This window comes from Pan paniscus, chromosome 8, assembly GCF_029289425.2.
Source record: "Pan paniscus chromosome 8, NHGRI_mPanPan1-v2.0_pri, whole genome shotgun sequence".
Taxonomy (NCBI): Eukaryota; Metazoa; Chordata; class Mammalia; order Primates; family Hominidae; genus Pan; species Pan paniscus.
In genome coordinates, this window is record NC_073257.2 from 146,841,202 (window position 1) to 146,867,977 (window position 26,776).

Genomic DNA, 26,776 nt, shown 5'->3' on the forward strand with positions numbered 1-26,776 from the left:
CAGGGGGGGCAGAGCGGCTGGCTCTAAGTCCGCGCCTCGCCAAGGGTGCATCCCCCCACTGCGATGGGGTTCCTAAGAGCCAGGGGGGGAAGAAGGGCTGACTCTCAGTCCCCGCCTCGCGGGGCGTGCCTTGCTACCCTGCGATGGGGGTCCTAAGAGCCAGGCAGGGAAGAGGGGTTGGCTCCCAGTCCCCGCCGCGCGGGGGGTGCCTCCCCCCCACAGCGATGGGGGTCCTAAGAGCCGTGGGGGGAAGAGGGGCTGGCTCTCAGTCCCCGCCGCGCGGGGGGTGCCTCCCCCCCTCGCGATACGGATCCTAAGGGCCAGGGGGGGAACAGGGGCTGGCTCAGTCCCCGCCTCGCGGGGGGTGGCTCGCTCCGCTGAGATGGGCATCCTAAGAGCCAGGGGAGGAAGAGGGGGAGAGGATGATAATAATTTCAGCATCGCAGGCTGTGTTCACCCAGCCTGTTAAACTGTTATTAGTATCCTGAAAGGGAGAGGATGATATTACTCCCCATAACAGACAGATATGACTCCCCATCGTAGAGCACGAGGTGTACACCCGCCCTGTGATTTTCTTCCTCATATTCAGAGACCGAGAGGTTGATGTCACTCCCAATATCGGAGGAAGTATACACCCCCGTGTGAGATGTTCCTTAATGATATTCCACGGCGGAGGGGGTGATATGACTACATACATGGCAGAAAGTGGAAACCCCCCAGGGATATTATTCCCACGATCCTGGAGGGAAGAAGATGATGTTACTTTCAATATGACAGAAGGTGGATGAAGTGGTGGACTGCCCCTCCACACCTGTGAGTATTTCTAGTTGGGTGGGACGAGAGACTGAGAAAAGAAATAAGACACAGAGACAAAGTGTAAAGATACAACAGTGGGTCCAGGGGACCGGCGCTCAGCACACCAAGGACCTGCACCGGCACCAGCCTCTGAGTTCCCTCAGTTGTTATTGATTATGATTTTCATGATTTTAGCAGAAAGGAATGTAGTAGGAGAGCAGGGTGATGATAAGGAGAGAGTCAGCAGAAGACATGTGAGCAAAAGAATCTATGTCATAATTAGGTTCAAGGGAAGGTACTATGACTGGACGTGCACGTAAGCCAGATTTGTTTCTCTGCACCCAAACATCTCAGTGGAGTAAAGAAGAACAAGGCAGTGTTACTGCAAACATGTCTCGCCTCCCGCCACAGGGCAGCTTTTCTCCTATCTCAGAGTTGAACGAATGTACAATCGGGTTTTACACCGAGACATTCAGTTCCCAGGGGCAAGCAGGAGACAGTGGCCTTCCTCCATCTCAGCTGCAAGAGGCTTTCCTCTTTTACTAATCCACCTCAGCACAGACCCATTACGGGTGTCGGGCTGGGGGACAGTCAGGTCTTTCTCATCCCATGAGGCTATATTTCAGACTATCAGATGGGGAGAGAGCTTGGACCATACCCTGCTTTCAAGGGCAGAGGTCCCTGCGGCTTTCCACAGTGCATTGTGTCCCCGGTTTATTGAGACTAGAGAATGGCGATGACTTTTACCAAGTATACTGCTGGTAAACATTTCGTTAACAAGGCACGTCCTGCACAGCCCTACATCCCTTGAACTTTGATTTTATACAACACATGTTTTTGTGAGCTCCAGGTTGGGTCAAAGTGGCTGGGGCCAAGCGGCTAGGGCAAAGCTACAAATTAACAACATCTCAGCAAAGCAATTGTTTAAAGGACAGGTCTTTTTCAAAATGGAGTCTCTTATGTCTTTCCTTTCTACATGGACACAGTGACAGTCTGATCTCTCTTTCTTTTCCCTACAGGTGCACACGCCCCCACTGATATTCCTTCTAATTGCAACGTGGGAGAGGAGGATATGACACGCGATATCGCAGGGAGTAGAAACACCCCTGTGATACTGTTCTTCATATTCAGGGAGGAAGAGGATGATATTACTCCCAATACAGACGGGTGTACACCCTCTGTACACCGAGGGTGTACACCCGTCTGTGAAAGAGTTCTTAATCTCCAGAGGGGGAGATGATATTACTCACAATATGGTAAAGAGGCTGTGAGTCCACGGAGGATCCTCAGAGCCAGCGGGGGAAGAGGGGCTGGCTCTCAGTCCCCGCCTCGCGGGGGTGCCTCCCCCCCCTGCGATGGGGGTCCTAAGAGCCAGTGGGGGAAGAGGGGCTGGCTCTGAGAACCCGCCTCGCGGGGGGTGCCTCCCCCCCCTGCGATGGGGGTCCTAAGAGCCAGCGGGGGAAGAGGGGCTGGCTCTGAGACCCCGCCTCGCGGGGGGTGCCTCCCCCCCCTGCGACGGGGGTCCTAAGGGCCAGCGGGGGAAGAGGGGCTGGCTCTGAGACCCCGCCTCACGGGGGGTGCCACCCCCCCTGCGACGGGGGTCCTAAGGGCCAGCGGGGGAAGAGGGGCTGGCTCTGAGACCCCGCCTCACGGGGGGTGCCTCCCCCCCCTGCGACGGGGGTCCTAAGGGCCAGTGGGGGAAGAGGGGCTGGCTCTGAGACCCCGCCTCACGGGGGGTGCCTCCCCCCCTGCGATGGGGGTCCTAAGGGCCAGTGGGGGAAGAGGGGCTGGCTCTGAGACCCCGCCTCGTGGGGGTTGCCTCCCCCCCCTGCGATGGGGGTCCTAAGGGCCAGTGGGGAAGAGGGGCTGGCTCTCTGTACCCGCCTCGCGGGGGATGCCTCCCCCCCCTGTGATGGGGGTCCTTAGAGCCAGGAGCAGAAGAGGGCCTGGCTCTCTGTACCCGCCTCGCGGGGGGTGCCTCCCCCCCCGCGATGGGGGTCCGTAGAGCCAGAAGGCTTAGAGGGGCTGGCTCTGAGTCCCCGCCTCGTGGGGGGTGCCTCCTCTCCCTGCGACGGGGTTCCTAAAGGCCAGTGGGGGAAGAGGGTCTGGCTCTGAGACCACGCCTCGCTGGGGTGCCTCCCCCCACTGCGATGGGGGTCCTAAGGGCCAGTGGTTGAAGAGGGGCTGGCTCTGAGACCCCGCCTCGCTGGGGGTGCCTCCTCCCCCTGCGACGGGGGTCCTAAGAGCCAGGGGGGTAAGAGGGGCTGGCTCTCAGTCCCCGCCTCGCGGGGAGTGCCTCCCCTTCCTGCGATGGGGGTCCTAAGAGCCAGGTGGGGAAGAGGGGCTGGCTTTCAGTCACCACAGCTTGGGGGGCCTTTATGTTCTGGTTTTACCCAAGAGTCAGCTGATTTGCTTCTTGTACTAGCAGGGCAGTTGCTGCCAAGGCCCTCAAACAGGGGGGCCATCCTTTAGAAACCCTGTCTAGCTGTTTAGAGAGGTAGGCCACCGGCCTCAGCCAGGGCCCCACAGTTTGGGTTTAAAGTCCAGCTGCCATCTTTTCTCTGACGCATACAGTGGAAAAGGCTTTGTGAGATCCGCTAGCCCCTGGGCTGGGGCTTTCAGAAGTTTTTCCTTTAAGTCATGAAAGACTTGCTGTTGTTGGAATCCCCATTCCAAAAGTTGCCGGTCCCCGCCCCCCTTTGTGACGTCCTACAAAGGCGTGGCTAAGACTGCAAAGTTGGGCTCCGCAGTCTACAAAACCCCACAGCTCCTAGGAATTCTCTCACCAGCCTTCTGCCCTTAGGCTCCGGAAGATTGCAAATGACCTGCTTTCTTTCGGATCCCGGGCTGCTTTCGGACACCTGTCGAATAGTAAATCCCAAGTAAGCTACCTGCGGTCGTCGGCAGATCTGAGTTTTCTTCTTGGACACCTAATACCCACAGCCCTCCAGGTCAGTCCTAAGGATCTTAGAATCCTCGATGGGGGTCATAAGCCGGGGGGGAAGAGGGACTGGCTCTCAGTCCCCGCCTCACGGGGTGTGCCTCCCCCGTGTGATGGGGATCCTGAGAGTTGGGCGAGGAAGAAGGGCTGGCTGTCAGTCACCGCCTCGCGGGGGGTGCCTCCCCACCCTGCGATGGGGGTCCTAAGAGAAATGGAGGGAAGAGGGGCTGGCTCTCAGTCCCCGCCACGAGGGTGTGCCTCCCCCCCTGCGATGGGGGTCCCAAGAGCCAGGGGGGGCAGAGCGGCTGGCTCTAAGTCCGCGCCTCGCCAAGGGTGCATCCCCCCACTGCGATGGGGTTCCTAAGAGCCAGGGGGGGAAGAAGGGCTGACTCTCAGTCCCCGCCTCGCGGGGCGTGCCTTGCTACCCTGCGATGGGGGTCCTAAGAGCCAGGCAGGGAAGAGGGGTTGGCTCCCAGTCCCCGCCGCGCGGGGGGTGCCTCCCCCCCACAGCGATGGGGGTCCTAAGAGCCGTGGGGGGAAGAGGGGCTGGCTCTCAGTCCCCGCCGCGCGGGGGGTGCCTCCCCCCCTCGCGATACGGATCCTAAGGGCCAGGGGGGGAACAGGGGCTGGCTCAGTCCCCGCCTCGCGGGGGGTGGCTCGCTCCGCTGAGATGGGCATCCTAAGAGCCAGGGGAGGAAGAGGGGGAGAGGATGATAATAATTTCAGCATCGCAGGCTGTGTTCACCCAGCCTGTTAAACTGTTATTAGTATCCTGAAAGGGAGAGGATGATATTACTCCCCATAACAGACAGATATGACTCCCCATCGTAGAGCACGAGGTGTACACCCGCCCTGTGATTTTCTTCCTCATATTCAGAGACCGAGAGGTTGATGTCACTCCCAATATCGGAGGAAGTATACACCCCCGTGTGAGATGTTCCTTAATGATATTCCACGGCGGAGGGGGTGATATGACTACATACATGGCAGAAAGTGGAAACCCCCCAGGGATATTATTCCCACGATCCTGGAGGGAAGAAGATGATGTTACTTTCAATATGACAGAAGGTGGATGAAGTGGTGGACTGCCCCTCCACACCTGTGAGTATTTCTAGTTGGGTGGGACGAGAGACTGAGAAAAGAAATAAGACACAGAGACAAAGTGTAAAGATACAACAGTGGGTCCAGGGGACCGGCGCTCAGCACACCAAGGACCTGCACCGGCACCAGCCTCTGAGTTCCCTCAGTTGTTATTGATTATGATTTTCATGATTTTAGCAGAAAGGAATGTAGTAGGAGAGCAGGGTGATGATAAGGAGAGAGTCAGCAGAAGACATGTGAGCAAAAGAATCTATGTCATAATTAGGTTCAAGGGAAGGTACTATGACTGGACGTGCACGTAAGCCAGATTTGTTTCTCTGCACCCAAACATCTCAGTGGAGTAAAGAAGAACAAGGCAGTGTTACTGCAAACATGTCTCGCCTCCCGCCACAGGGCAGCTTTTCTCCTATCTCAGAGTTGAACGAATGTACAATCGGGTTTTACACCGAGACATTCAGTTCCCAGGGGCAAGCAGGAGACAGTGGCCTTCCTCCATCTCAGCTGCAAGAGGCTTTCCTCTTTTACTAATCCACCTCAGCACAGACCCATTACGGGTGTCGGGCTGGGGGACAGTCAGGTCTTTCTCATCCCATGAGGCTATATTTCAGACTATCAGATGGGGAGAGAGCTTGGACCATACCCTGCTTTCAAGGGCAGAGGTCCCTGCGGCTTTCCACAGTGCATTGTGTCCCCGGTTTATTGAGACTAGAGAATGGCGATGACTTTTACCAAGTATACTGCTGGTAAACATTTCGTTAACAAGGCACGTCCTGCACAGCCCTACATCCCTTGAACTTTGATTTTATACAACACATGTTTTTGTGAGCTCCAGGTTGGGTCAAAGTGGCTGGGGCCAAGCGGCTAGGGCAAAGCTACAAATTAACAACATCTCAGCAAAGCAATTGTTTAAAGGACAGGTCTTTTTCAAAATGGAGTCTCTTATGTCTTTCCTTTCTACATGGACACAGTGACAGTCTGATCTCTCTTTCTTTTCCCTACAGGTGCACACGCCCCCACTGATATTCCTTCTAATTGCAACGTGGGAGAGGAGGATATGACACGCGATATCGCAGGGAGTAGAAACACCCCTGTGATACTGTTCTTCATATTCAGGGAGGAAGAGGATGATATTACTCCCAATACAGACGGGTGTACACCCTCTGTACACCGAGGGTGTACACCCGTCTGTGAAAGAGTTCTTAATCTCCAGAGGGGGAGATGATATTACTCACAATATGGTAAAGAGGCTGTGAGTCCACGGAGGATCCTCAGAGCCAGCGGGGGAAGAGGGGCTGGCTCTCAGTCCCCGCCTCGCGGGGGTGCCTCCCCCCACTGCGATGGGGGTCCTAAGAGCCAGTGGGGGAAGAGGGGCTGGCTCTGAGACCCCGCCTCGCGGGGGGTGCCTCCCCCCCCTGCGATGGGGGTCCTAAGGGCCAGTGGGGGAAGAGGGGCTGGCTCTGAGACCCCGCCTCACGGGGGGTGCCTCCCCCCCCTGCGACGGGGGTCCTAAGAGCCAGCGGGGGAAGAGGGGCTGGCTCTGAGACCCCGCCTCGCGGGGGGTGCCTCCCCCCCCTGCGACGGGGGTCCTAAGGGCCAGCGGGGGAAGAGGGGCTGGCTCTGAGACCCCGCCTCACGGGGGGTGCCTCCCCCCCCTGCGACGGGGGTCCTAAGGGCCAGCGGGGGAAGAGGGGCTGGCTCTGAGACCCCGCCTCACGGGGGGTGCCTCCCCCCCTGCGACGGGGGTCCTAAGGGCCAGTGGGGGAAGAGGGGCTGGCTCTGAGACCCCGCCTCACGGGGGGTGCCTCCCCCCCCTGCGACGGGGGTCCTAAGAGCCAGCGGGGGAAGAGGGGCTGGCTCTGAGACCCCGCCTCGCGGGGGGTGCCTCCCCCCCCTGCGACGGGGGTCCTAAGGGCCAGCGGGGGAAGAGGGGCTGGCTCTGAGACCCCGCCTCACGGGGGGTGCCTCCCCCCACTGCGACGGGGGTCCTAAGGGCCAGTGGGGGAAGAGGGGCTGGCTCTGAGACCCCGCCTCGTGGGGGTTGCCTCCCCCCCCTGCGATGGGGGTCCTAAGGGCCAGTGGGGAAGAGGGGCTGGCTCTCTGTACCCGCCTCGCGGGGGGTGCCTCCCCCCCCTGTGATGGGGGTCCTTAGAGCCAGGAGCAGAAGAGGGCCTGGCTCTCTGTACCCGCCTCGCGGGGGGTGCCTCCCCCCCCGCGATGGGGGTCCGAAGAGCCAGAAGGCTTAGAGGGGCTGGCTCTGAGTCCCCGCCTCGTGGTGGGTGCCTCCTCTCCCTGCGACGGGGGTCCTAAAGGCCAGTGGGGGAAGAGGGTCTGGCTCTGAGACCACGCCTCGCTGGGGTGCCTCCCCCCACTGCGATGGGGGTCCTAAGGGCCAGTGGTTGAAGAGGGGCTGGCTCTGAGACCCCGCCTCGCTGGGGGTGCCTCCTCCCCCTGCGACGGGGGTCCTAAGGGCCAGTGGGGGAAGAGGGGCTGGCTCTGAGACCACGCCTCGCGAGGTGCCTCCCCACCTTGCGATCGGGGTCCCAAGAGCCAGGGGGGAAGAGGGGGTGACTCTCTTTGTGGATGATTCTTTTTCCATTCTCAGGCAGTTTTCTTTTTTCTTTCTTTTTTTTTTGAGACTGAATCTTGCTCTGTTGCCCATGCTTTGCTGGATCTCGGGTGACTGCAGCCACTGCCTCCGAGGTTCAAGAGATCCTCCTGCCTCAGCCTCCTGAGTAGCTGGGACTAGAGGTGTGTGTCACCACACCCAGCTAATTTTTGTATTTTTATTAGAGATGGGGTTTCACCATGTTTGCCAGGATGGTCTCTATCTCCTGACCTCGTTATCCACCCACCTCACCCTCCCAAAGTGCTGGGATTGCAGGTACGAGCCACTGGGTCCACCCTCTCAGGTGATTTTCATACCTGCATACTCTGATCACTACTCTGTTAAACAGTCTAGGAGGGTAAGTATTATCTGCAGATTTTCAGAGCTCTGTCTCTGTACAGCCCTCTCCTCCTCAATATTCTGCCCTATGAATTCTAGCCACATTGGCCTTCCCAGACTCATAGTTCTGTCCTCTCAACTCAGGAAGATCTCTGAGCTCCATCTGCATTCTTTCTTCCTGTGCTGTGGCGTGGAAAGTTTTCTAAGGTGTTTGGGAAGTCAATTGTGGGGCTAGCCTCATACGTTTCTCATTTCTTGAGGATCACTGCCTTTTGATGCTTGATTCCAGTGATTGATTCCCTTTGTTGCTTGAGGGCCATAGTTTCATATATTTTGTCCAGTGTTTTTGTTGTTTTAGGTCAGAAAGTAATTTTGGTCTCTGTTACTCCATCTTGGCCAGAAGTGTAAGACCTAAGCATTTACACATCCAAATACTGCACACATAATTTTAGTTTAAGCTACTTTTTAAAAAATCTCCTTCATTTTCCATTTAGCATTGTATTTAGGGTATTACATTGGTTTTTTTGAAATTCTGTTATTGGCAGTTTCTATTGCCTATCAATCCCATTTAAAGATAGTGCATAGGGTATTCTAAAATAGCTGTTAAGCAAAGAGAAAATTGGGCCTGATAGGGTGAGAATCACAGCTCTAATACCTAGAGTGACCTTATAATGTGTTGTCCAAAGGAGTTATTTTTGACAGTGAAAGAAGGTGTTGTTAGTAGTTATATCAGGACTATGGCCTAAACCAGGACTATCCCAGGCAGCCTGGGACATATTTGTACCCCATCTCTATTTAATGCCTTTATACAATTCTTTACTTAATTCTACCAGCCTTTATTGAGCCTGCTTTCTTTGTCTAGCTGAGTGCCACGTGCTGACATCACTAAGATCAATACAGCAAACTCTGAAAGATGGACAGAGAGACAGGAGATGGTCCTTTATAATGCAGTATGATCTGTGCTGCAATAGAGGTGAGCACAAGGGCCTTACGAAGGCTCAATGAAGAGCATGCTTGACTGCAGGGGAGGGTACTTAGGTTAGAAAAGATGAGTCGAAGTATGTTCATAGGGAGCATGGGAGGAGAGGTGGTGGGAAAGGTGTTCCAGACACTGTGTGTCAAGGCCAAGAGCCAGGGGAACACAGGTGGGGCTTCTTTTTTTTTCTTCTAAGATGGAAGAGTGTTCTGATCGGCTGGAAAACAACGCACATGGGAAGCTGTACAGAAATGAGTGGGGAAAGGTAATACTTAACAGCAATAGCAGTTAATATTTAATGCCCACTTACGACATGCTGGACACAGTTCCGGGTACTCTGAACATATTCACTCATTTAATCTTTACAACAACCCTATGAGGTAGGTACTATTTTTATCCCCATTTTCAGGTGAGGAATCTGAGGCACAGAGAGAGTAAGTATGTTGCCCAGGGCCACGCACCAAGTATGTGGTAGGTCCTGGAGTTGAATGCAGAGCCCCTCCACTCTAAACTCCTGAAAGCCAGATGCTACGAGGCGTTGTTATTCCAAGTGGAGGAATGCTAAGGACAGCATCCTGCAGGTGACCAGGAAACCCTGAAGCATTCAAAGCAGGGGAATGGCTTAAAACAAGGTGGTATAAGAAAGTGCTCCCAGAGCAGCATGAAAGTCTGGTGTAGTGGAGGTCTCCGCTAGCCACAAGAGGTGGTAAGAGGCTGAGCTGAAGCAGCTGCAGCAGGGATGCAGAGGATACATTCCCCAAACCCTTATGGGCAGAGTCCTTTGGCTTCAGTGACCACGGCCAAGAGTGCAGAGGAGAAGCCCAAGAAGATGCCAGGTGTCTGGCTTATGCCCCTGTGTGAACGTGAAGCCTCTCATTGACATGCAGGTTACAGGAGGAAAAGCAGGTTTATTTGGGAAGGCTTCTAGACCATGACTTCCATTTTAGCCATGTAGTTTTTGAAGTGCTTGTACAAGTTCTAGGTGGAAATGTCCAGGAGCCAGTGGGGAACTCAAAGTAGATCTCAGGAGAGAGGCTTAGGCCAGAGGGCTTGGGGAATCATCAGCATGGGGGTGGGAGGAGAGCTGGTATTTGGATGAGATTGCGGTGGAGCAGGAACAGAGTGGGAAAAGGCGGTGATGAACCCAGGGACTCCAGTATGCAGTAGCTGGCTGTGAGATTAGGAAGCAATGAAAGAGGCCGAGAAGGATGTGGGGGAGAAGCATCAATAAGGAATAAATGAGTTGCACGTGCTCCAGAGAGGCCAAATAAAGACTGGATTTGGCTCTCGCAGGTCATACACGAAAGAATCTCGGAACCAAAAGGAAAACAGTGGTGGTTTAAAGGGTATATTCAGTTTCTAGGTCTGCTGTCACAAAATACCAGAAACTGGGTGTCTTGTTAAAACAACAGAAATTTTTTCTCTCACAGTTTTGGAAGCTAGAAGTTCAAAACGAGGTGTTGGCAGCACCATGCTCTCTCTGAAGATGCTAGGAAGAATCTGCTCCATGCCTTTCCATTCGCTTCTGGGGTTTCCTGCAAGCCCTGACATTCCTTGGCTTATGGATGCATCACCCCAGTTTCCGCCCCCATCATCACATGGCCTCCTCTCTGTGTGTGCCTCTGTGTTCCCTCTATTCTTCTTCTAAGGACACCGACACCAGTCACAGTGGATTAAGGGTCCACTCCTAACTAATTACATCTGCAACAACCCTATTTCCAAATAAAGTCACATTCTAAGATTCCTAGGGAGAACATGAATTTTTGGGGGTGTGTGGATACTGTTCAACCTGGGACATGGAGTAAATAAATGGCAAGGAAGATTACAGATGACTTTAAGCTAAAGAGGGAGATAGGGTTAAATGTAGGACTTTTTTTTTTTTTTCCAGGACGGGAGAGGTTTAAACATGTTACTACATTGAATAAATGAAATAACCATGAACATGGAGTGGCTAAATATTCTGAACTAAGTGCAAGTAATTGATAGCGCAAGCTCCCAAGGGGCTGGGGCCTGGAGCGCAGATGGATGGATCCACTGTGGGCAGAACTGGGGCGTGGGAGGGGTGTGCCGATGCAGATGTGTTTGAGAGTGGGGGGCCAGAAGCTGATTGGGGTGAAGCGTGACAGTGCAGCTCCAAGCCCGCTGGAGGTGTTCACCAAGCAACTCAAGAGCAGATGGCAGAACGAGCAGGTAAAATAACAGCTTGTGAAATCAACCCTACTTTGTGGGGAGAGGATTGGTTAAGGATTCTAGCCATGAGAACCAAGAAGAGGAGGATAATCTGTTCATGCCTATTATGGGGCTTTGGGGGAGCAGTTTCAGCCTCAACCTGGAGAATGTTTTAGAAGGCCAGAGAAAGGAACCCTGCAAATCATGTGAGCTGGCCCCTCACTTTGAGATGAAGTGTCCATACAGCAGTGACGCCACCCTCTGTAGTGGTTCTAGAGTGTGGCAATCTGGAGGGGTCATTATGGAAAAGAGCTGAAGCATAAGAATGTAGACCCAATACTGAGATAGAAAGAGGATTCTCTGAGATGACTTAGGCAGGGTGATGGTGGTGGAGGTGGGTGTAAGAAGCCCTCTGCTGCCTCAGTCCGAGCATGGAATTCAATTGGTCAAGAGCAGAGCCAATCACCATTTAGGCCCCCTTGTTAGCCTTAATTTATTCCTCAGGTATGGAGAATACTCCTCAAGATGCATTCAGAGTGTAAGCTACCTCTTCCTCAGCAGAGGACTGCCCTGCAGGTTTGCAGTTCTGTCATTTGGAAACTCCCTGATGTGTCCCTTGGCTCTTCCCATTCTTTTGCTTCAACACATTTCAAGACCAGGCACCTTAACTGCAGAAACAGCATGAAAAACAAGTAGGTTTCAGGAAAAATTATCCCAAGTGGAGTCTCTACTGTGCTCTGTTTATCAGATGTAAAGCTTAAAACAGTGTAAGAGTTTTTACAGAGTGTATTCATATCACACCAGTTTTGGGTCCATAGAGAGGGGCTTTTTCTAGATCAAACAGTTCAATTGTCCTGTTGATCCTGGCCTAAAATCTGAGTGGATAAAAAATATTTTAGGAGAGATGAGATTCTAACCCTCAATGGCAAAAAGCAGGGCTGAGCCCTAAGCCCACGTTTTTACACATATTTTACAATTGAATGTGTTGCACTACCGCTAGAACACTAGTTCTCAACCAGGGGCGATTTTGCTTTCCAGGGGACATTGGCAATGTCTGGAGACATTTTTTTTTTTCCATTTTCAAAAATTGTGGCAAAGCACATAACATAAAATTAGCCATTTGAACCATTTTCATGTGTATAGTTCAGTGGCACTAAGCACCTTCACACTGATGTGCAACCATCACCACCATCCATCCATAGAACTCTTTTCATTTTCCAAAACTGTAACTCTGTACCCATTAAACACTAACTCGCCATTTCCCTCTTCTCCCAGCCCCTGACAACCATCATTTGACTTTCTGTCTCCATGATTTTGACTATTCTAGGTACCTCAAATAAGTGGAATCACACTGTTGAGGGATTTTTGATGGTCACAACTTGGGATGGGGTGCTGCTGGTGTCTAGTGGGTAAAGGCTAGGGATGCCACTTAACATCCTGCAATGCACAGGATGGTCCCCACAAGAAAGCAATAACTAACCCCAAACGTCAATCCTACCAAAATTGAGAAACTCTGAGCTAGAAAAATCCCATGAGTAATCTTACACCATGGAGTATCAGTCAATAGAGACTAGTTATGTTGCAATAAGAAACCACCTCCAAATTTCTGTGGTTTAAAACAACTTATATTTTTGCTCTAACATGGAGCATCCTTAATCAGCAATCCAGGCTGGTGGGAGTTCCATCCTGACCTGGGCTTCTACGATGACTGAAGCAGAACAAGGATCAGTGATAAATTGTGCACTGGCTTTTAAAGCTCCCATTGGAAGTGTCCAGGTCATTTTCGGTCACACCTTCTTGGCCAGATCAAATCACAGGTCCACATCTCACTTCAAAGGGAGGAAGGAAATGCATTTTTACTCTGAGGAAATACAACCACCACACCTAGCAATTAAAAATAAACCTCATAGTGTTATCACCTGCTTGAAGTGCTGATATCAGAGCAAGCCTACCAGTAGGAGTGGTGCAGGCTGCAGGTTTTTGGTTTTGTCTTGTTTTGTTTTGTTTTGTTTTTGGAGACTGCACTCCAGCCTTAGTCTGTCATGCAGGCTGGAGTACAGTGGTGTCATCACAGCTTATTGCAGCCTTGACCTCCCCACACAAGCGATCCTCCCACTTCAGCCTCCTGAATAGTTGAGACTACAGGCCCGTGCCACCACGCCCGATGAATTTTTTGTATTTTTTTGTAGAGATGGGGTTTCACTATGTCGCCTAGACTGGTCTTGAACTCCTGGATGCAAGTGATCCACTTGCCTCGGCCTCCCAAAGTGCTGGGATTACAGGCGTGAGCCGCCATGCCTGGCCTAGAAGCTCATTCTTATTGGCCAGAAGCTAGAGAGTGATCTAAAGGCTCCAAGCCAGGCCAGACTGGTTTCAAGCCTTAGGGCTAGTGTATTAATGAATGAGGTTCGAGCTTCTATGGCATGGGAACTGAGGGGCACCACAACACTCAGCTTACTCAAGGGACCAATTCTAGCAGTCTTCGAAGGAGTCTGAAAAAGGTAGCCTTGAATTAGTTTCCGGGTGAAAAATATTTGTCCCAATTGAAGCAAGTACTACTAGTGACTGCCTCTGCTATGGAAGCAGGGGTTACCTGCTTACCTGTGAGCAATAGGATTTCTTGGGGTTGATTTTGCAGGAACATGTACCTCCATGTGGCCAAACAAGCAGGCTTGCTTAGATTTGCACCACAGGATATTAAAGTGGAAAGGAATCTTAAACATCTAATTGAGGGATGGCAAATTGGGTTCATTGTAAGGGTCACCTCTGACCCTTTGGTTGTGGCTGCTAGGAGCACTGGGTGGGAAGAATTCTGTAGTTTTTTCCAGAGAGAGACAGCCACGCTTCATTAGAGAGTCTAGTGGGCATGGAAGGGAGGGGGTGAGTTGTGCCTGTAACAGGATTTTGCCATCCCTAGTTCTAATCTAACACTTTGAGAGCTGAGGCTCAGCTGCACAAGTGATTTATAGAGGTCCTTCCTTTATTGCTTTTATGTCACCACATCTAGAATTAGGTCTTCTGCTTCCAAGAAAGTCAGCTGCCTCATTACCATGTAGCATAGTTAGATTCCCCATTTCACCTAGAAAATAAATATTTATTGAGGGCTGGCCAAGTGCGGTGGCTCACGCCTGTAATCCCCGCATTTTGGGAGGCCAAGGTGGATGGATCATTTGAGGTCAGGAGTTCGAGACCAGCCTGGCCAACATGGTGAAACCCTGTTTCTACTAAAAATACAAAAATTAGCCAGAAATCCCTTGAACCCAGGAGACGGAGGTTGCAGCGAGCCAAGATCGCACCACTGCACTCCAGCCCGGGCGGAAGGGAGAGATTCCGTCTCAAAAAATAAAATAAATAAATAAATAAATTCACAAAAATATTTATTGAGGGCCCACTTGGTTTTTAGCACTGAAATAGGAGCCGAACATAGAGCAGTGAATGAATAGGCCAAGTCCCTGCTCTTCTTTGCCTTACATTTTGGGGGAGGAGACAGATTAGTAATTATTAGGAGAATTATTAGTAATTATTAGGAGAAAGCAGGAAATTTCTGCTTTCATGGGTGGGATACCAGAAGGTAAATCATTATGCAAGGATATTTTGGGACAAGTTTCTATAGCATAGATGTATTTTAGGATGATTGGGGCTGTGTGTTGTGAGCACGGGATCTCTGAGGCAGTCAAAGGGCACCAGGAACCTCATCTCTTAAGACGTGCATGCACCGTAGGCTGCCGTTTGTGTCCCTCACTCTGGCCAAGCTCCCTTCTTCATCATGGCCTTTGCACTTGCTGTTCTCTGTCTGGGGAAGAATGCTCTTTCCCTAGAGATCCAAATGGCTCACTCCTTCAGTGTCTTCAAATCTCTGTCAAATATCACCTAAACAGAGAGGCTTTCCCTGGCCTCTAGAGGACAAAGTAGCACACTTTCTCACCCACTTACCCTGCTCATCCTTCTTTATAGCACCCCTCACCACCTGCTGTATTATTTGTTTATCGTTCAGCTTTCTCTCTAAAATGGAAGATCTATGAGAACAAGAACCTGTCTGCTCATTGAGGTGTTACTCTAGAAAAATGTCTGGCCCATGGCAGGTGCTTAATCAACAATTTCTGAAGGAAAAGTGGAGGAAAAAAAGATAGGAGAAAGCAAACTCATGAAGAAGAGTGCTTGGGTGGGGCGGGAGGAGAAGAGGGCAATGGATCCAGGCCCTACAGGGATTCACTGTTCAAGCAGAAAGTCCAGGGAAAGCCACATGGCCTCCTTCAATCGGATGAGCTGGAGCTGCTGACATCCCCTGCAACCTGGGAGCCAGTGCATGCAATGCTCCAGCTGGGTCTAAGGACAGAAGGAGGCTAATGAACAGCCACCTTCGGAGCAACAGGGTCACTTCAGTCCTCCCTGTTTACTTCCAAGCTGCTGGGAGTCTTATGCACGTTTCCTCTTCTCACTTGCCTCTTCACATCCCTAGCTGCCGCAGGAATTTATGGCTTAATTAAAGTGGGAAGCAGGGTTTATACATGTTTATATAAAGTTATATTTTCCTCCACCTCTTTGTTGGAAGAAAACTCAAATGTTAAAATTCTTAGGAGCCCAGGAGTTCGAGACTAGCCTGGGAAACATTGCAACCCCATCTCAACAAAGAATAAAAAAATTAGCTGGGAGTGGTGGTCCCAGCTACTTGGGAGGCTGAGGCAGGAGAATCATTTGAGCCCAGGAGGTTGAGGCTGCAGTGAGCCATGTTAGTGCCATTGCACTCCAGCCTGGGTGAGAGAGTGAGATCTTGTTTAAAAATAAAGAAAGAAAGAAACACCTAGAAAGGACACTAGAGATAAATCTAGTTCATGCTCCTTGTTTTCTATGGGAGGACACTGAGGTCCAGGGTCACACAACTCACAAATGGCCAGCCTACGGAAACCCTGTAAGAGGCAGAGTGTGAGGAAAAGGCAGGCACTTGTGATAACCCCACTGGTGGGCAGGAGCTAAGCCTCCATAGGTGGGGAAGGGAATTAACCCCAGGACACAGGCTCCAGTCTGGGGGCTTGAGATGCTCAGGGGACACCAGTTAGAACTAAGGCAGGAGGCCAAGGCAGAAGCTGTGCTCCTCTGCCTGGATGTATGAGGGCAGCAGAGGAAGAAGAGTTGGCAAAGCAGCCCAGAAACACATGAAGAGGAGGAGTGAATGTAAGTAGAGCATGCCAGAGATGGCAGATCAAGGCAGGGAGTTAAATTGAAGGAGGAGGCGGCCGCGGCCAAGGGTGCACAGTGATTCAAAGTTACAGCTGGTTATGGGCTGGGGAAACAGCTTCCTGTTTCACTGCTGTGAGGGGCAACCAGGTTGCAAGGAAAGGAGGGGAAGAGGGAGGCGTTAACATGGAGGAGTGAATGTAGACAGAACCTTCCAGATGTTGGCTGAAGATAGAAAGGAGAGGGAGGAGGGGTTCTGGAGGGAGAAAGAAGTTAAAGAGTATTTTTTTATATGGGGAGATATGGGAGTTTTGGGTTTTATTTTTGGCTTGTGAGAATGAGCTAATCTTGTATAAAGGGATTAAAGATTTTTTAAAAAATTTATCTCTGAGCCTTAGGTCTTTCAACTTTAAAACGAAGATAAAAAATCTATGTCTTTGGCTTATGAGGATTAAAATGTGAAAACACATTACTCCAGTGCCTGGCACATTATAAACACATAATACATGGTAGCTATTTGAAACATTTGATTATAAACTTATGTAGTGCTCATCTGGAGGCCTAGGAAAGTGTTATTGAAAGTATTTTAAATCTTAGTATCTTATATTTATCATTTATAGGGTATAGTAGGTTAAGAAATACTTCACGTATTTTGAAAGATTGGGCGGAAACATACCCGAAGAAGCATTCTTTTTATCTCTCATGTACATGTGGACATTATACATTTTAATTAAGTGTTATTATATGAGCCAAATTCCCTCCTCATGGGTGTTAGTAGGAGTTGACCTCGAAGGAGGGAGGATTTGGTTGTGGATTTATGACTCACATCTGCGAAAGGAGTAAGGGCGAATAAGAACAGGAAACTCTCTGATAAGCAATTTTACTATGTTTTCATTTTTATCTGAAACTCTGTAATCCAAGACTGGGGTAACTTTTCATATTTTTAAAAAATACTTTTTTATAGGCTGGAGTGATCTTGTGTAAGCAAGGATAAATCATAGACGTTAGAGATATGTTTGTCTCTGTGCTCTTTGGTGCAAATTCCATGAAAAAGAGCCAAGGCAGGGGGTGGGGGTGGTTGTCAGGAAACCAAGGGATGAGATGTTTTTCTTTTTCAAAGATGACACCTGTGATGCCAACTAGTGAGCATGGGCGAACAGAGCGGAAAGGAATTCGTTACAGTCCTAAAGAGGGATAAATGCATCTGGTGTCAGATTAACTCCAGCGAACAGCCTCACTCAGTCCTAAATACTGACTCAAAAGCATGTTGATTTCAGTGTGAGAAACAGATGTGTAAAGGTGACTTCTCATGAGGTAAAATATAAAGCAACATGCCTAGGTCTTAAAATCATGATGTTGAGTGCAACTATAAGAAAAAAATGGGCTTACTGATATAATGTTATTATGTAATTTAAAGCCACATTTGCATATCAAACAACCTTGCCTATTTCTACAGAGATAGTTGCTTTTTCTTTCTTTTTTTTCTTGTGACAGGGTCTCACTCTGTTGCCCAGCCTGGAGTGCAGTGGCACCATCTCAGCTTACTGCAGTCTTGACCTCCCAGGCCCAAGTGATCCTCCTGCCTCAGCCTCCCGAGTAGCTAGGATTACAGGCACAGGCCACCATACCTGGCTAAAGTTTTTTGTTTTTTATTTTTAGTAAAGATGAAATCTTACTATGTTGCCCAGGCTGATCTCAAACTCCTGGGCTCAAGTGATAGACCCACCTCCATCTCCCAAAGTGCTGAGATGACAGCCACCGCGCCCCCAGCCAAGATAGAAAGTTTAAGGACACATATCAAACATACTAGAGAGGTTGCTGATGGGATAGGGAGGATGAGTGTGAGCATCACAGATGAGGGAAAAAGCAAAATGAGACAGCGCCTTTGCCCAGATGGACAATGAAAATGTGCTATGAGTTAAAGAGCATGATTTTTAAAAGGAGAGAAATCTTTTAGTCATTGGTCTTCTCTTTGTTCTGGCTTAATGAATCTGCTGCAAAGGCAAATAGTTTTCAGGCAAACTTGCTGTCCTAGTGGTAACATTGGCTTCAAGGACTCCTCGAGCGGTTTGGGATGGCTTCCTGAGGGTGACAAAGAGGAGCTGTGTTTTCAGCCAAATATCAGAACCAGGGCCACTGCCTGCCACCAAACCCCAGTGGGCACCCCTACTTTGTGTTTATCTGTGGTGGCTACGCTTGCCCACCTGGGTGGGAACCCCGAGAATGACTCCAAACTTTTCCAGGGACTGCATGCCAGGGTATTTTTACAATTTATGTGTAGACTTTGTTCGGGTGGAAAAGTTATTTTATGAAGATGAAACAAGCAATTGGGGCACCTACCTTATGGCATTTTTTACATTGAGAGTGTTAAAAATACCCCTCCCCTAACCAAAACCCTGACAAATAGAGCCAGGGAAGGCCATGCAAAAAAGGATTCTTGGGCTTGTATGCCTGATAACAAAAACTTATCACAGAAGACTGCAAAAAACACAATCTTGCACAAAGCCCATTGCAACTTTGCACACAACAATGCTTCTGAAGGATATTTGCCCAACAACTGCCTGTCCAACCTGGGCCTGGCATCACCTTTGTTATTGATCTTTGTAGCCAAGGATAATCATTTCCAAATGATCATATAATCTTCCTCATTTTTTCTTTTGTCTTCCTTTACCTCCGTGAATATGCATATAGTTTACTCTGGCTTGCCTATTTCTATTGCAAGGCTCTGTTTCCAAACGAATATCTTTTTCTTGTGGAGAGCCTCTCTCTGTTTGTTATTTAGGTTGATAGCATCTAAGGGTGCAAACTTTTTTGCACCCTTAGATGCTTACTTCCACTACAACTTGCAGGTGGGCCTTGAAAAGTTCTTGGAATAAGTTTGAGCTTTGATCTTGTCCGGTTCATTTAGCATAGATTCTGAAAATGTGGTCCCTGGACCCACAGCATTAGCATCGCCTGGAGATTGTTAGAAATGCAAATCATCGGGCCTCATTCCAGACCCTCAGCTGGAAACTCTAGGGGCATGGCCAGACCCTCTGTAGCTGAACAAGCCATCCAGGTGGTTTTGATGCAGCTAAAGTTCTGGAACAACTAATGTAGCCCCATTTGGAAAACTTGGCTGTACAGGCCTCCCTAGCTGGTAAGCTGCTAGCATTTTTTGTTTGTTTGTTTGTTTGTTTTGATACAGGGTCTTGCTCTGTTGACCAGACCGTGACCTCCAGGGTTCAAGCGAGGACTCAGCCTCCTGAGTAGCTGGGACTACAGGTATGTGCCACCACCATGCCCAACTACTTTTTGTATTTTTTTTTGTAGGGATGGGGTTTTAGCCCAGGCTAGTCTCAAACTCCTGGACTCAAGCAATCTGCCCACTTTGGCCTCACGAAGTGCTGGGATTATAGGCATGAGCCACTGTGCCCGGCCCTGCCAGCTTTGTATAAGCTGAGGAGTTTTTAAAAATACCTAGACTCAGGGCAAACCCCAGACACTTAAGTCAGATTCTCTGGGAGGTGAAGCCCAGGCACTGGTATTTTTAAAGTCTCTACAGATGGTTCTAATGTGCTGCTAAGTTAGAGAACCGCTGATCTAGACCAGGCCTTTTCAAACTTAATGTGCACGTGAATTACCTGGACCTTGTTAAAATGCAGATTCAGTCTGCATAGGCCTGGGGTGGAGCCTGAGCTTCTGCATTTTTAACAAGTCTCTAGAGGATGCTGCTGCATCTGGGCTGCTAACTACACTTGGAGATAGGAGGTTCTGGAGAGCAGAGGAAAGAGCATGAACCATAACCTAGGGGCCGGTAGTCCTGACTTCCGAGCCAAGGTTTGCCTTTATGTGGCTGGCAACTTGCTTGGACTCCTACCTCAATTCTTTGGGCCCAAGGTTTGTCCTGCCTCAGAAGGATGTCAAGAAAATTGAGTGAGTAATGCAGAATTGTTTCTTAAAGTGTGTGCAGATGCTCCATGAATTTATAGAGTATGTGGATGCACATTACTAAATTTTAATAGTTGTGAACATGTTGTTATGAGTACTTAGAACAAGTAATAATGGCTTTTGATGTATAGTAGTAAGAAAGCTTCCTTTTAAAAGGCATGTATTTAAGTTTCAAAAGTGGGGCTATTTAAAAATATATGAAATAAATAATAGTAGAGGTAATTGACAGAGCAAAATTATGAAGGCAGGATGAGAATGACTCAAGTTTGGGAAATGCTGAGAAAGCAGATGCCCAAGGGCTATGAAAACTTAAAAAAATAGGTAGCACTTGATTTTGATTGGCTGAATGAGATGATGTGTTTGATCATTTATGGGGTTGGCATTTGGCAACATGCACTGGGTGGCTGGGATCACTGTTTATTAAAAAATATTTGAGTCTCTACTTTGCACTAGATACTCTTTTAGTCTCTTGGAAAAGGGATTGGGGGGGCAGGCAGGATAAAAACAAATCATTTATGCCCACAAGAAAATTGCAGGAAGATAAAAGTCATGAAATAACCTCTGTGCTTCTAATTTAATATTTTTTTATAGATTATGAGAAAAAAGTTTTGCTCACTATCAGCTAGGAAAGCTGTCTTAGCACAACCATTCATTCTTGCACAAATCAAAATCAAGATGAGCCAGAAGGCTCCATTCTGACAGCTTCTAGTGGAGAAGCTACATTTACTGGACATGGGGAAAGTTGCTGGGCTCTAAGGACTGTGCTCATTTCTTGAACTAGATAAATGGTCTTGGTGTAGCATAATACCAAAACTTCTTGTCGCAGCCCATAAGGACAGAACTCAATCAGCCTGAAAAGGAAGTCAGTGACTCCGACTCAACACAGGAATGTTCTGTGATTCCTAAAGAAGGATGTAGGAGTGTGGCACAATTCAACCACAGTCTGTGGCCCTGTGCCTCTGCCTTGACATGAGTGGGATTTCCCAGCTGGTCATTTTCTTCTTATCTAAGACATTGAACAAATTACTTGACCTCCTCTGGGCTTCAGTACTCCCACTCATCAAATTAGAGGACTGGGCAGTTGCTAGGCTCTCTTTAGGCATCATATTTTAGTTTCTGTGATTTTAAATTTGAGAAGGGGTGTCTAAGGGAGAATACATAGGGGAGGGGGAAAGGCTTATTAAAAGTGTAGTTAGACACTGAATTTTTAAGAATTGCATTTTGTAATAATACTTTTACCTAATCGGGACTGACAATCTTACCTGATGATAGCACCTGGAGGAATGGCTGCATTCAAAAATAAAAATGAAATAAAACAAGACCTTATTTGAACTTAGCAATAATGCTGATTCCTCTTTTTGATTTGAGGAGGTTATAGCTGTTGTAAATGCTTGAATTGGGTCTGCCCAGGCAAAACGGAGTCAAGAGTCCATGTCTGATGAATTTTAACAATGTAGACAATAAAAAGGGTTGCTTAAACTGCCCCTCTTTTACCAAAACACATTTACAAATGAAAGAACAACACTTCCATTTTTTAAAAACATTTTTTGAGATGAAGTCTTGCTTTGTCACCCAGAGTGGAATGCAGTGGTGCGATCTTGGCTCACTGCAAACTTTGCCTCCCGGGTTCAAGTGATTCTCCTGCCTCATCCTCCCGAGTAGCTGGGACTACAGGCGCCCACCACCATTCCTAGCTAATTTTTGTATTTTTAGTAGAGACAGGGTTTCACCATGTTGGCCAGGCTGGTCTCGAACTTCTGACCCCAGGTGATCCGCCGACCTCGGCCTCTGAAAGTGCTGGGATTACAGGCGTGAGCCAACACGTGTGGCCAAAAAATTTCCATTTTTAATTGCAGGGTCTGGGGAATTAAAATGCATCCATAATATCTTGCATCTCTCCGCTAGGGCTTGCATGAATGCAGAGGGATGGGGAGGACTTCTTGAGGCAAGCATCCCCCTCTTGTCGCCTGCCATCTGGAGAGAGAGGGCTGTGATTTATCTCACTTTAATCAGGAAGGACCCGATGGGTGGATGGAGAGGTCTGATGGCTTTGTTGCTCCGTGTGGGAAAGAAACGGACAGAGTGAATTTGTGTATGATCCCTAAGGAGAAAGCGTCTTTGTGCTCTATTTCTTTTTGACCTGGAGCCCCTGAAAGCAAGCTAGTTACAAGTTGAAATAGGCCGTTTCTAAAGTGTGATTTTGTTTGTGTATGAGCCTTGATTACAAAGGGGAAAAAAAACCCGCTTAATTTACATACAGCAGATGTAGTGCAGGATCCCCTGGGCTGTCTTTTCAGGTATCAGGAAACTTTGATGAAAGTCGCTTGTCTCATCTAGGAGTCATTTCATATTGTTTAGCAGAGCCTGGTATTAACATTTCCTTCCAAATGTTTACTGGAATCTGTGTGTTCCCTTCAAGTGATGCATACTAGGTGCACAGGCTTCCTGCCACTGTCATCCTAATCTTTCCGTGCAGACAGGAGCAGAGGGGAGAGCGCTGAGCCAGGCCCCAGCTTGCTTTTCTTTCCTGACTCAGCCCGGCTCCGCTGCACTTCTGAGCTCTTGCTGTAGGTGGTGCTGTTTGACCATTTTCTTCATGTGACCCTCCACTCGGTAATATAAATTCATTCGGAGGATGACCTGATATCAAAAAAATTCCTTTTGATTAGTAGAATCAACTTGTTTCTTCACACGATACTCTTCCCACTGAGACACATGGAGACAATTCTGACTCCAGGTTTGCAACCTTGAGATTTCTCTCAGATGCAATTAAAAAAACAAAAAAGCATTTTGAGTGGCACAGTGATGCCTAGTGCATGATCATGTTTGTCTGCTCAAACATAAAAGGGAAACTGGTGGGTTTGAGGATGCCCAGCAGCACGACAGCTGCCAATGTAAATGAGCGGTATAGAGAGAGAGGGGGCGGGAGGGGACTACAAACTTCAGAATATGAGCTGATTGTTTATAAGTTAAAAAAAAAAAAAAAAAACAAGTCAAATGGGAGCCCAGGATGGTGCAGGAAAAAGGAGAAAGGAAGATTTTCCTTGCAGCTAATCAGGAGAGTTCATAAGGGCTGATTACATGTGTGGAAGCCTTAAGTTCTTTTTTTTAAAAAATGTGAAAGTTTGCATGTATGTATGTATGTATGTATAGCTTCGTGTATTACCATTATTATTGCAATCAGCAAATGGATTTACTTCCTTTATCTCATGGGCTCCTTCCCACTCACTTCTGGCAGCACATTTTCCTTTCTCCTTCATCCCAGAACACCAAAGAACAGATGCGCTTCCTAACCCTGGCTCCAGGGGACTTTATACAATGTAAACAGTGCACCTCTAACGTGGTTCACCGCTTAGAGAACGTGTGTCCCATTTTAAAACTGTGACTCCTTTATATTTTGCAGTGCTTATTTTAATAAGAGACATTGGACTTGTGACTTATTTTTCATGGAGGAGTGAGCTTAATGGTTGAAAGTAATCGATAAACTTGTTTTTCCTCTGATGCCATCAGCCAAGATCCTATGGCAATAGTAAGCGGATGACACTGGGCTGGCACCCCCTCCATAACATATTTGGACCATTTTTTCCCCCCAGAAGGCACATGCAATAGCTTTGGTTTGTAAGAGAGAGATGGTGTACTTGGTTTCCTTCTGTCACACTTTTGGTGAAATGAATTAGACTTTTAAATCAGGAAATTCAGCGAGATGAGTTAGATTTTTACACAAGAGCAGTGGAGGACTTCCAGCTGGTTGGGGGAATGATACAGAAATATCTTGCTAAATCAGGGTCTGGTGGAATGCTGCTCCCCTGGCAGGCTCCTCTTCACAGGGAGCAATCTGTGGGTTGCTTATAGAACAGAGCGAGCAGGAGGCATAGCATGGTCTTGCTCGTGGGAAGACCCGGTGTTCAGATGTTTGTCATTAGGAACTGGGTGTGGGCTTTTTCAAGCTAAACTGAAGCAGCAGTTCTATCAGGAAGAGCCTCCCAGATCAGCATCTTCTGTTTCTGGATACTCTCCCTTTGAAAAGCCAGATTTCAGCAAAAAGCTTTGCTAATGGTGAAATTGCACAACTGAAACCCTATGGGAGCAATGGGAAAGATGGAGAAAGAGGTGGTTATATCATGTACTTCAACAGTTTATTTAGAGGCTGTTGACGTTAGAATAACAAGCCAAGACAAACAAAAATACTCATTTTGGATGAAAATATTGTCTTTTCATGTTATTATAGATAGCTGAGTCCTAAGACTTATACAGAAACACATTTTCCTAATGAGTGGCTGATTTTTCTGGTTGTGCAAGTAATATCCAAATTATTGTACAAATTTTTGGCTCAGGAGCAAACATTGTATTGCATATTGAGCTAATCACTTGCCCTTTCTAAGGTAAGCCCTTACCTCTGCTTTCCCTTCATCTTGTCATTTCTGTTTGTTGGGTACAGGTTTCCTGTTGGTTCTTTCTTTTGGCTCTGATGTAACATGAATGCAGTTCTTAACATCCTTTCAGACATAAACACAACCTAGCTCATTGTTTCTGAGTTCATATAGAGGTTTTCTTGCCCCTGAGACTTTCGTGTCAGACAGCTGGATGTTGCTGTGTTCAAGGCTCTATATGTTGATTTTGTATCCTACAACTTTACTGATTTCACCTATCAGTTCAATTCTAACAGTTTTCAAATTTTATTTATTTGTTTTTGTTTTTAAAATATTGTATGTTTCATTTTAGAGTCAGGAGGGTAGATGTACAGGTTTCTTACACAGGTATATTGCATGGTGCTGAGGTTTGGGCTTCTAATGATCCCACCACCCAAGCAGTGAGCATAGTAATCGATAGGTAGTTTTTCAACCCTTGCTCCCACCATCCTTCCCTCCCACCTTTGGAGTCCCCCAGTGTCTATTGTTCCCTTCTTTGTGTTGAGTTCTAACCTTTTTTAAGTGAAGTTTGTAGGGTTTTCTATATATAACAAGATCACGCTGTCAGTAGAGACAGTTTCACTTCTTCCTTTCCTATTAGGATGCCTTTTATTTCTTTCTTTTGCCTAATTACCCTGAGAAGTGGTGTCCGTGGGCATCCTTGTCTTGTTCCTGATGGTAGAGGAAAAGTTTCAACTTTTCACCACTGATTATGGTGTTAGCTATGGGTTTGTCATATATGGCCTTTATTTTGTTGGGATACAGTCCCTCAATACGTGATCTGTTGGGTGTTTTTTTTTTTTTAACCATGAAAGGGTTTCGAATTTTGTCAAAAGCTTTTTCTATATCTATTGAGATGGCCATATAGTTTCTATCCTTTATTTTTCTAATATGGTATATTATATGTATTGATTTGCTTATGTTGACCCATGACATGATCATGGTGAATGATTCTTTCAATGTGCTATTGAATTTGGTTTGCTAGGATTTTGTTGAGGATTTTTGCATCTATGTAGATCAAGGATATTGGCCTGTCATTTTCCTTTCTTGTAGTGTTCTTGTCTGGCTTTGGAATCAGGGTAATGCTGGCCCTGTAAGATGAGTTTGGAAGTATTCCCTCCACTTCAGCTTTTTGGAAGAGTTTGAGAAGGACTGGTATTAGTTCTTCTTAAAATATTTGGTAGAATTAATCTGGGAAGCCATCTGGTTTTGGGTTTTTCATTGATAGGAGACATTTTCTTACGGATTCAAACTCCTTGCTTGCTATTAGTCTGTTCAGATTTTTTAATTTCTTCATGAGTCAATCTTGGTAGGTTTTATGTGTCTGGGAATTTATCCATTTCTTCTAGATGATCCAATTAGTTAGTGTGTAATTATACCTAGCAGTTTCTTAGGATCCTTTGTATTTCTGTGATATTGGCTATGATGTTTCATCTTTCATTTCTGATTTTATGCTATATTGAAAACATGAGGCATAGCAGGTAGGGGGCACTGGTCAGGACTTGGGGTATAAACTGGCAGATGTTAAGGTGGGTGATTCTGGTTAACTCAGAAACTCCGAAGTCCCGTGTGGAAGAATTAACTGCCTGTACTCACCTAGTAATGTATATCCTTGGTCAAAAAAGATCCAGCTGAGAATGTTGGATGAAGGGACCAAATCAATATTCATCATTATATTGAAAACAAGTCAGATTGGCTGTGGTCTTTTGACAGCAGGTCAGTGGCTAAGTCTATTTGAACAAAGTTAGGGCAGGTTCAAGGGAGAATCCTGAGATCGGTATTCTTTGTTCCATACAAACTTGCCTTTCAGTTTCTTCTCCCCATGCCTCCAGGATGTCCCTGCACAGCCCGTAGGGCCCCCTCCTTCAGTACCTTGCCTTACGAAGGGGAGAAAATGAGTTTTCCAATGTTAGCATATATTTAGCCTTCCAAAATTTTCTATTTCTATTTTAGGGGAGCTCTAGGAAAACAGCAGATTACTCTAAATCCCCAGGTAAAAATCTGAAATGGTGGAATTTCATATGACCAGGAGACATATTTTGGGGCAAGTGGGCTTTTCACAATCACTTGGACATGAAGGCATCTGCTGCTTCTATGCCTAAAATAGTCCTTCAATTTAGTAGTTTAATTCCTCTTCCTCTTTTTCAAATTTCAAGACAATACATGTAGTGACTGAACAATTTGGATCCAAGTTTCACTATTTAACTGCCAGTGTGACCTTGGGCGAGTCACTTAATCTTTTCAAGGCTCAATTTCATCATGTAAAGTAGAAGTACAAACAATCCCTGACTTAGAATATTTTGACTTATGATTTTTCAACTTTAAGATAGTTTGAA

General features: G+C 47.7%; 2 long non-coding RNA genes across 2 annotated transcripts in view; both read left to right on the forward strand.

The window, feature by feature from the left end:
* The first annotated feature begins 3,053 nt into the window (after window positions 1–3,053).
* On the forward strand, window positions 3,054–6,255 carry LOC129393273 (uncharacterized). Its single transcript, XR_008620107.2, has 3 exons — window positions 3,054–3,746; window positions 4,614–4,837; window positions 5,839–6,255. It is a non-coding gene; the product is annotated as an uncharacterized LOC129393273 (long non-coding RNA).
* Window positions 6,256–6,964: 709 nt separating this feature from the next.
* The window catches only part of LOC129393271 (uncharacterized), a 146,325-nt gene continuing 126,513 nt past the window's right edge, over window positions 6,965–26,776 (forward strand). Inside the window, exons 1-4 of the long non-coding RNA XR_010113291.1 lie at window positions 6,965–8,754; window positions 8,954–9,022; window positions 10,188–10,947; window positions 19,289–19,365. This is a non-coding gene — a long non-coding RNA (uncharacterized LOC129393271). The remainder of the gene's footprint in view (window positions 8,755–8,953; window positions 9,023–10,187; window positions 10,948–19,288; window positions 19,366–26,776) is intronic.